The sequence below is a fragment of the Atractosteus spatula genome, chromosome 7, assembly GCF_055471065.1.
Source record: "Atractosteus spatula isolate fAtrSpa1 chromosome 7, fAtrSpa1.hap1, whole genome shotgun sequence".
NCBI classification, from domain to species: Eukaryota; Metazoa; Chordata; class Actinopteri; order Semionotiformes; family Lepisosteidae; genus Atractosteus; species Atractosteus spatula.
This window is the reverse complement of record NC_142712.1, coordinates 16,851,633-16,862,375: the sequence shown is the minus strand read 5'-3', so window position 1 is coordinate 16,862,375 and position 10,743 is coordinate 16,851,633.

Genomic DNA, 10,743 nt, shown 5'->3' with positions numbered 1-10,743 from the left:
CATAGAATACGTCAAAATGGGGAAAAAAATATTTTTGAGAGAGATTAAAGTGGGCATTTTAAAGGAGTTCCTTCTATACTTTTGAAGGAAAATGTGTGCACACAGATCCTTAATTTTCCTGTAAAGTGAAATGATTTACCAGTGTAGCCGAAAAATAACATCCAGTCAAAAAATAACTTTTGAAGTAGTGTGTTGGATTAATAATAACAAATCTGTTCATAGTGTTTTATACTTTAGCATACAAAATCACTGTATACTGTATGGTGAGTTTTGTGTGTACTGTAATAGTTTTCCACTTATGCCTTTTGTTCAGGGTTACTTACGTCATTAAGTTCTTAATGACATCAATTAACTAATTAAGAAATGACTGATTAGAATTCCAGGTAGCACAGTAGTGTGATGGCTAGCACTGTTACCTCACAGATCTTAATTCCTGGGTTTGAATCCAGCCTGGGCCACCTTCTGTGTTGCATTGGCGTGTTCTTCCTATTGTCCCGCTGGATTTTCTTTGGATATCCTCCCATTTCCCAGAGACATGGTGGTTAATTTTCTAATTGTGTGTAAGGCTCAGACTGTTACTTGTCTCATTATTTTTTTAAATAAAATTATACATTCTAGTTTAACATTTGTGCCTAATGACTTCATTGCTCAAGCGATCAGCTCAAATCATTGCACAATATTCTTATTGTGTGAGAACCACATAGAATACGTCAAAATGGGGAAAAAAATATTTTTGAGAGAGATTAAAGTGGGCATTTTAAAGGAGTTCCTTCTATACTTTTGAAGGAAAATGTGTGCACACAGATCCTTAATTTTCCTGTAAAGTGAAATGATTTACCAGTGTAGCCGAAAAATAACATCCAGTCAAAAAATAACTTTTGAAGTAGTGTGTTGGATTAATAATAACAAATCTGTTCATAGTGTTTTATACTTTAGCATACAAAATCACTGTATACTGTATGGTGAGTTTTGTGTGTACTGTAATAGTTTTCCACTTATGCCTTTTGTTCAGGGTTACTTACGTCATTAAGTTCTTAATGACATCAATTAACTAATTAAGAAATGACTGATTAGAATTCCAGGTAGCACAGTAGTGTGATGGCTAGCACTGTTACCTCACAGATCTTAATTCCTGGGTTTGAATCCAGCCTGGGCCACCTTCTGTGTTGCATTGGCGTGTTCTTCCTATTGTCCCGCTGGATTTTCTTTGGATATCCTCCCATTTCCCAGAGACATGGTAGTTAATTTTCTAATTGTGTGTAAGCCCTCCAGTGCCCTAGCAACCCCATCAAGGAAGTAATCGAGCTTTACATTAGGGATAAGTGGCAGATAATGAATGGATGATGATAATTTCCATCTGCCCCTGTACTTTATCAGATAAGGAAAGAAAGAAGCCTAGAAAAACTTCAGGTGTGGGCACCACGTTTTGCTTATTGAGCATGCCCAAATTTCTGAGTTACAGTACTAGTGCATATTCAAAATGAATAATTCTCTGCATTGTATTACAAAAGCCACACTGTTGCTTCCAGGTCTGTATTTTTCATACCTACAGTAGTTTTGTAATAATCTCTTGACTATTTGATATATTGGTAATAAAATTGACACATAAATCTGTCTTCTGCCTCCAGCTCTCTTAGATGCAGCATGACAACCAAGAAGTGCTCTGACATCCTGTTATGCTCCTTTGCCCTAAATAGTCATGGATATAGTCTATATCATTCAGCAGAAAAGTTTGCAGAGGGTGAAAAGCTGTTTGTCAATGAAAATGCATTTAACCATGACAATATACAGTATGTGAAAGACTCATCTACAGGGTATACCCTGTGGAAGCCTAAGATAGCAAAAAAATGCTTTTTGGCTGAAAGCTTTCTTTGTTTTTTTCATTATATACCTACACACTATGGAATCATCATTTGATTTTAGACTCCTATCTCTGGGAATGTCTCCTGCACTCAGTTGGGGGAGAACAAGATATTGCGCATGAATGTGCTGCTCCCACATGCCTGCCTGTCTGTCACCTCAACAGTACTTCATTGGAGAGCTAGCATCAGTTGCAGAAACTACATGTCTCACTGATGTCACTGGAAGCCCCCAGACATCTGGCAAATCACAGGAGTCTCCATTTGGCAGATATCTGCAAGAGGTTGACTCATCCCAGCCTAGCATCTGCAGTGCACTGCTTAAGCATGGGTGCACTACTGCTTGGAAAATCCTGGTCGCAGCCCAGGCTCAGACTGTTACTTTCAGGGAATCATGGGAGTAAAACACACTGTGCAGATAGAGGGGTAAGCACATATTAAAAGAAATGGTTGATTGTGAATAAATGCACAGCACGTGCTACAAAGTATGCTACAGTATGACCTGTAATCAGAAGAGGTATACATTAGGCCATGCTGTTACATTTAACATAAGGCTTTTCTTATTATATGCTACGTACTGTATCTGCTAGATTATATTATATGCTGAGAAGCCTTGAAAACACAACAAATGTAGATTGGACCCAATAGCATCCATGTATATATATTATACTATACATGTTTAAAATAAAGTGCATTGATTAAACAGTATTCATGTTCAGACTTTATAAGATTGCTTTCATTGTGTTTCAAAACAATTTCAAGATTTACTCCATGTTTTTTTTTCAGAATCAGCACTCGAAAATAAATCTATTACTATGTCCATTAATTATCAAAAAGCTGCTTCGAAACAAGCCATAGTCCTTCAGGGAAGCCTGAGGGATGTAATCTCATCCCTATCCATGACAAATTAGGTTATTCTCTACTGGGTACTACTCCATCACAAGGCACACACTTAAATCCTGATAAGTGCATAATTCATAATTCCATGAATCCGTAGTTGACAGATAAGATCAATAGGGGATCTCTGGCAGGCAGAACAGGTGTTGTCTCTGGAATTATGAGGTCGTGTACTTCACATTCCAGACATGTTTATGTCTCAAAGAGCCGAGTTCCTTCCCAGATATTCTCCTGATGTTATCTCCTTCATTCTGTGGTTGGTTATTAAATGCAACATGGCATTCAGAAATATTAAAAATAGAGTTAAGATAAAGTATAATTTTATAAAACAGCTTTGATAAAAAAAAACATTATTTAAAATGCCTTATTGGTACTCACTTCCACTTACGTAGTAATTCTATTATTTATGGAATTGTACATATGGAAGTAATTATAAATTAGTCATGTTTTTTAACAATAAGCAAGAAAAAAATGACCACCGTAAATATCATCTCAAATCCTGTGGCATCTTTTTAAGCGTACATACCGTTTTTTGAAATAGGACAGGTAGAAGTAGGCATTTTTCTCAAAATTTACATTTCTGAAGGAATGTATTTTGAAATCCTCATCCTCATTTCCAGAGTCTGCAGTAGTGAGTCAAACTGATTAAAAATAAGAATGACACGGCCTACGCTCAGGCCAGAGGTCTAAAGGGTTTCGTCATTTTACCAGGGAGGTCAGTTGAGAATAAATTTTTATTTGCAATGACAATTGAGAGACCAATTTATATGGCAGTTTATTTTTGCTAGAACAAGCTGAGTGAAGTACTTAAAAAAATACAACAGCTGTGGTACACCTGGAGCTTGAAACCACAGTTCTTCAGTACAGAGCCCTGATCACGACTCTGCTTTGCTGCCTGTCGATACAATCTGCTTAATCTTTATTCTGCAGGAGTACATGTCCTGTATAAGGTGTCCAGGAACACACATGACAAACATATCTTTATTAATCTCTCTTAATTTATATTAGATAAATTGCATGGTTTAGTTTTGTTCACTAATTACAAAAATGTATTTATTTATTTTTTATAAAGGCCAACTACAGTAAATATTCTCATTCAACCTCTGCACAGGTAGATATAAGTGACAAATATACATTAAATGCTTATGTCCTGGGCCTTCTTTATGCCTATCACATTTCTTGCAGGTGTGATATGATAGAGTTTCAATTATTCTTATATAATAGCACATTTCATCTCTATTACACAGGTAATGTTTGTGCATGGGTAGTTTTTTCCATGACATTGCCTTCCTAGAACATCCCAAATGCTGCTATTGATGAAAAGGCAAGTCTATTTTTTTATTTAAGTAAGCAACAGCTATGGGTGGAATGGTTGAGCAGTGGTAAGTATTGCTGCTTTGCAGTGCTGGGGCACTGGGTTCAGTTCCTGGGGTGTTATCTGCATGGAGTTTGTATTTTCTCCCCATATTTTCTTGGGTTTCCTCCGGTTGCTCCAGTTTCCAGGTTCTTCCCGCAGTCCAAAGACATGCTGGTACTGTAGGATAATTGGCCTACTGTATGTAAAAACTTTGTGTGAATCCTGAGATAGACTGGCATCTTGTCCAGAGTGTATCCTGCCTTTGAATCCTCTGCTTGCCAGGTTTGGTTCTGGCTCTCCCTGCGACCCTGTGTTGGATTAACCTCTCTAGAATATGGATGGGTGGAGGGAGCATGTATTGGACTGTGCTACAGCCATTGTGAATGAGACTTAGATTTAAACAGGAAAATCAGATTAAAAAGAAAATCAGTATATATGTTTTCCAGGATGTAAAAAAATGTGTTCAATTTAATGTGACAGAAAAAAGATCTGTCATATGAGAGCTTAGCAGTTTAGGGATTTACAGTATGAATATGGTCAAAAAATGCATGATTTATAAAGGTATTTTTTCCTTGTTCTTATAATATGTTCTCCTATTACAGCCAATGATATTTTGCTTGATTGAACTTGATCTTTTTTTAATAATGGGCACAATCATATGCATTTGTGGCTGGACTGCTTAATATGTCTTCCCAGGGGACTGTAACTGCACAAGAGCTATCCTGATGTTGGATAGTTGATGGAAAGTATTGTACAGCTATCTTACTGTAACCTCAATACATTCCTTTTGCTCAGATTTTCCTTTGCTATTGCATGTTGGTTAATTTTATTGTGCTAATAAATTAGTTTTATTTAGTATTATTTATGCTGTTATATGGATATTTACACATAACGAAGGAAGGAGGTCCACAATATCATTTAGGGATGTGTGTACTTAATTAGCAAAGGTTTGCAATACTTCAATAAAACAGATTGGACTGTCTACCACAAGACGTTGACTTGAAGCCATTTGTAGTAAAATAAATGCAACTTCCCAGGTGCTTGATCTGCATTTTTTGCTATTTTACTTTCATGAATAAGTAGATATGGATATTGTTTCTGATTACTTACTACATTTGACAAACATGCACCTCAGATATCACCCAAAGTCATTTGCTCAATTTCTCAATTTTCTCAACTGGTAAGAAATTGCTGTGGCAGAATTTAGCCTATATTAGCACTCTTTACTTATTGTTCTGTTTTGTACCCTTAAAATGCTCAGCCACAAATCTGAAGAATGCAGTGCCAAGACTCTTTATTATAATAAGTGGCATTGTGGAGTAAATTGTTTCTAGAAGTAATTGTTCTTGTGTGAATGTACTGTAAAAGTACAGTACAGTATAGTGGATCATTGTAATTTACATCACTTTGACCACTGTACCTTTGATCAATACGATGTCTGTTGTATTTCACTCTTATCTTTCTTTTCTTGTGCCTCTACAGAAAGTAGAATTAGTCTTTTCATAGATAAATTTTAAAGTGATTCCAAGTTGCTACAGTGTAAAATGTTACCTGAAATCAATTTAATTATTTTTAAAAGCAGTTTTTAGTACACTAATCTATCCAAAGCTCCTGATGTTAAAATGTGTTTCACGAAAACCATTAGCATTACGCATCTTTAAGCAAAAGTGTTTTATTTCCTGAAATGTTTTTCTTTCATAATTTTTTAAGATATTTTTAGCACTTATGACAACTGGCCTGGTGTCTAGGTTCTTAGTCTTTGATCTGGAAATCCATGCTCTGTGTTTGATTATTGCCTTGGCGCTGATAACAATCTTTCTTACTTTACACTATGCAGTGAATAGGGATGTGTCATTCTGTCCGATTAAGTGAATCTGAGAATGATTTACTAGCAGAAATTACATATTACGTCAAAATGTGTTTTTATTTCAGAGTAAAAAAGTTCTAATAAAGTACTGTATTCCAATTATGTTAAAAAAGCTATTATTTCATTTTATGTGCACATTTTCTTTAGGTTGAGTCAGCAAAAGAAAAAGATTGTATGTTATTATTATTAAATAATACTGTTACAGAATTGATTTTAAGTAACTTTACTACATAAAATTATAAATGGTCTCTCTCCACACTATCTTTTATTTTACATTTTCTAAAAGTAAGTGGTCGAACCTTCTAAAAGGTTATATTTAAAAAAAAAACATGAAAACTTTTGTATGAGCTGTCAGATCTGGCACTTACTTCAACTGTGGAAAAATCCCAAACACATAACCTAGGTTAATCCTTTTACATTAAAACACCTTTTTAAATTACATTTTGAAACACAAATTAGTTCATGACAATGACAAAGTTTTCTTTTTTAAGTATACTTAAGTATACACAGACCTCGTGTAAACAGAATTTGTTTCACCCTTATTCATCCTGTTCATCTAAATTTCTCTGAACTTTTTCATTAAAGTTCCATCTTCACCTCTGGAGTTGTAGTTGCTACTAGCCTGGTTGCTGGTGTTGGTGCTGTAAGTTACCTAGACATGTCATCAAGGCTGATAGCCTCACTGCTCTCAAGAAAATGCTAATAAGATCCAATTCAATCAATTACCAACTACCAAAGGGGCTTGATGGGTTGAAGTGCATCCTCTGTGATGCAACTGCTCTTATGTAATCTTAACTGTTGTGGTGTATGTTTTTAAGGAAAAAAAAGAAGAATTTTCACCCATAGTGTATTTAATGACATAATCCCAAAGATATTTTAGGAGAACAAACAAAGATGTCACATTATTTGATAAGATCAAGTGTCTGTAATTGTATCACTCTTACTGTATTGACTGAAATTCATGAGGTAAGCCAATGAGGTAGATCCATTGACTGACTGTCTGTTAACTGTCTGATCCATTGCGTGACGGATGTAAAGCTTTCAGTCATTCCAGTAGAACAAAAGTGATTACTGCTGTAGAAACCATAGACAGTAACAGCACTAGAGGGGTTACAAATGAGATTTGGCTGTTCATCCCATCTGGCCCCTTTACTTGCTAATAGGTTATTGATCTAAAGCACACATCCTAGGAAATCCGCTTCTATAACAAAGGGTATTACAGTGGCTAAACTAAATCACTCAAAAGCAGCATTCTAATTTAAAGATGAAGCGTCAGACATTTGTAGATTAAATGTGAAAGGCTAATTCCAGTACCTGTCATAGAGTAAGAGAAATATGTTACTAAAGTTGGGCAGTGTACTTTCCCTTCTTTTTCTTTCACCCTCTTATATTACATGATTTCACTTTTGAAAAGCAGCATCTGGCTAACAGGACATTCAATTCACGTTTTGCAGCAATAAAATGTACTATAAATAATTATATTAGGTTTTTAAACCATACATAGTCATGAAAAACTGTTTTTGTCTCTGCTTTTTTTGTCTTTGTCTGCTTTGAATGGTAAATCTACAGTATTTAACAAAACATGCTCAATGCTATTGCTACTGTTGTCCTGGTCGTCATCCCTCCTTTTATTATTAGTTTCATTATTATGTGCACCTGTCTCCTGTTTAACCTGTCACTATATAAGTTATGTGCCTCCTAAGCTCTGGTCTCAGTATTGGAAGACAGATGCCCGGAAGTCTACCTACCAGCAGGTCCAGGAGAGACCCGACAGCATAGGCTTCATCACAGCGTACTGACCATCTGGGTCCGGGGCTCAGAGCGCCTGGCCTCGTCATCATGTTTTTAACTTCCCTGTTCCAGTTCCTGTTCCGACCCGGTTCCTGTTTTTAACTGTTTGTCTTGGATTGATCTCCCGGCTACCTGGACTTTGGACTGGGCCCTATTTTTCCCTTTTGGACTCCCACTGGACTTGTTTGCCTCCACTCCCCCTTGCACTTGGATCACCGTTGGCTCCGCCCCCTGTCTGTCCTCCCCTCCATTCCTCTGCATGTTTTCCCTATTGTCCTTCTCCAGTCTCTTCCGGATTATACCGTCTGCATAGGGTCCTAAATAGGCACTACAAGGGAGTCAGGACCGGCTCCCGTTACAACTGTATTAACGTTCTTGGCAAAAAGGGAATAGCCATAGTGTACAAATGGTTTTATGTAACAGTTAAGTTTTACAAGTGAGCAGAACCAGTTATGGTTAGCATTACTGCCTCACAATGCTGGGACCCTGGGTTCCATTCTGGACGTGGAGTGCTATCTGCGTGGAGTTTGTATATTCTCATGTTTTGTTTATCTGGAATTTTGTCAGGTGCTCCTGTTTCCTCCCACAGTCATACTGGTAGAAATACAAACTGGTAGGTTAATAAGCTTCTGAAAGAAATGGCCATGGTTTGAATGTGTGTATCTGCCTCTATCTGTGTTTGCCCTGTGATGGACTTGTGTCCCATCCAGCGTCCCATCCCACCTTGAGCCTATTGCTTGCCAGGACCCTGAAATAGATGATGCAGTTAGACAATGGATGGTGGATAGGAAATAAATTATATCTAATCTCTTAAGTACATTCAGCTCCTGTGACTTACTCACTGAACTTCCCGAAAGGTTGAGAGGATATTTCCGGTAGTATTCCATTTCAAACTGTGGCACCATTTACTGTAAAAGCACTGTGAGTTCCTGAAAATGACCATTAGAATGCCCTGCACAATCGGAAAATCAGACTATGCCATGCTCTTTTGTAGAATTGTGGGACCCTTGTAACCAAACAATGGAATGAAAAGAGGAAGTCACAGCTGCAGTTTAACTTTGCTATTATGGAGCATGTTTCTTAAGCTAACATTTCAGAAGTGAGAAAAACAAAAAAAACCACATCAGGGTTTTAATAATGTATTTAGAAGCTACAATTAAAACAGTAAATGCCACAGAGAGGAAGAACAAGAGGCAGAGCAAGGTCGATCACAAAATAAATAATAAAAATGGCCATACTGTACTGGCTGTTTTTAAATCTAGCCAGAACACAGACTTTTTTAGAAAGCCTTTGTTTAATGTAGAGTAATTTGTGCTAGGTGTTTTAGGATGATTTTTTTATTTATTGTGATACAGTATGTGCAATCTTCTTCTTATTATTATTGGTATTATTATTATTTAGGAAGCAGCACTTTTGTAGACAGACAAACATACAGTTGCAATTGTCTAAGACAAGATTAGTCCACCATGTAGACTGCCACAGATCTTTCAAAAAAACAGCCGGACAAATTCCAGTTCCAGTCCATTTTGTTAAGTAAAACACCTGTGTGATCATAAAACAGAGCTATCAATGAAATTATTAAAATGCTTATTGTGCCAAAGTCATGCAAATCTTTAACTGAAAAAGGACAGTGTTTGACTCTCATTTCCTGCAGTACTTTGTGTCTATACATCACTAAATGAGATGTACCTTCTCAAATTCTCTTTTGAGAAGGTACTGTACATGGAGATATGCATATACTGTACTGTAGATCATATTTGTATTTTTCCTGTTTTCAGATGTTTCACACATCTTTCAGTTAAATAAATAGAAGATTTTTCTTTTTGCTAAAATATTAGATAGAATTTCAGAGGGCTGTTATTTCAGGGTTTGGACATTTTCACATTCAAAATACCTTATTTGTCTTTGCTGTAACAAAGTGATGTAAAACCCACTGTAAATGACTTTTGCAGCTGCAAAAACACACAGTTGCAGAATATAGTTAAACAACAGGGAGTTTTGGATTTCATGAGCATTGTGATTAAAATGGCTGTGATACAGGCTTGTCAAAGACATTTTACTACAGAGCAAAAATAAAATCAGAACAGTCAATATACAGTATACTTTACAACAAAAAGTATAGTATTAAAGTTAGATAATGCTCAAACTTCTTAGATGCCTCTGTAATTAAAACCCTTTCCCCCTATATTCTTATGGGAGCAACTGATTTCAGGTTGGACTCTCAAGTATATTTGGTCATTTTTTTCTACTGTAATTTGTGTTTAAATGGAGAGAAGAAAAGTTGGACAAGCATATTTGAAAATGGAGTTGATGTAAACTGAAATGTATTCCCCAGCTGTAGACCAGCAAGCTAGTAATTCTGATACTTGAGCTTATCTTGATATTCCGCTGCTAAATTGCATGTCTCCTGCATTTCCTCTTTCATTAGTTAGTTTCTAGTTTCATGATACTCCACCACCATGTAATTGAATTGTTTCCTAAATATGTGAAGTCTAATTGTTACCAGGAAACTAACCACAACTAGGTGGTACGATACAAGAGCATGCATAATAAAACTGAAGCTGTGAGTCTAGACATATCCATTAACCCTTAGTTACAATGCAGAAAATAAAAGAAAACAACAGCATTGACATCACAATGCCCAGTTTTTGAAGAGTTAAGATTAATTTCGCATGGTACATCTCTGAGGGTGTTGGGGTGAGATGATTGTAATTTTCTATTTTTCTTTAATTTCCCCCCCTGCATCCAGGGCTTTGTGTTTAACGTGCTTCTTGGTGAATTAAGATCACTGGTTAGAATATTTTTAGATGATTTAGGGTTGTTTCCAGATAAAGCTTTCCAAAATATCTACACTGGAACAAGATATAATAGAATTGATGAAGAGCTCCAGTGCTTAAAAGGGGTCTTAATTGTGCCTGATCTACTATATCTGGGACATTAGAAAGTTTAAAAACCAGAGCGACCTTTCAGCC